Source organism: Excalfactoria chinensis, chromosome 5, assembly GCF_039878825.1.
Source record: "Excalfactoria chinensis isolate bCotChi1 chromosome 5, bCotChi1.hap2, whole genome shotgun sequence".
NCBI lineage: Eukaryota > Metazoa > Chordata > Aves > Galliformes > Phasianidae > Excalfactoria > Excalfactoria chinensis.
The window spans coordinates 27010449-27010869 of record NC_092829.1 but is presented as its reverse complement, the minus strand read 5'-3'; the positions used below and the strand labels follow the sequence as shown (position 1 = coordinate 27010869).

General features: G+C 27.3%; 1 protein-coding gene across 4 annotated transcripts in view; it reads left to right on the top strand.

Annotated features, from left to right (window-relative positions):
- MEIS2 (Meis homeobox 2) overlaps window positions 1–421 on the top strand; it is a 169581-nt gene extending 169160 nt beyond the window's left edge. For all 4 annotated transcript variants that reach the window (XM_072339219.1, XM_072339216.1, XM_072339220.1 and 1 more), the window contains exon 13: window positions 1–421. This exon is cut by the window's left edge and continues 1163 nt beyond it. The gene's annotated coding sequence lies outside the window, so the exon portion shown is untranslated.

Sequence of the window (421 nt, the reverse complement as noted above, 5' to 3'; positions counted from 1 at the left end):
TGCACCAAACCTAGAACTTTATCATGAACTCAAAGCTTGGGAAAAAAAAAAAAAAAAAAAGAAAAAAAAAAAGAAAAAAAAAAAAGCAAGAGAATACTGTAACAAACTTCGTACAGAGTTCGGTCTATTAATTGTTTCATGTTAGATATTCTATGTGTTTACCTCAATTGAAAAAAAAAAAAAAAGAATGTTTTTGCTAGTATCAGATCTGCTGTGGAATTGGTATTGTATGTCCATGAATTCTTCCTTTCTCAGCACGTGTTCCTCACTAGAAGAAAATGCTGTTACCTTTAAGCTTTGTCAAAATTTACATTAAAATACTTGTATGAGGACTGTGACGTTATGTTTTAAAAAAAAAAAAAAAAAAAAAAAAAGTGTTAAGTCACAAAATGCGGTAATAAATATTTCATTTTTGATTTTT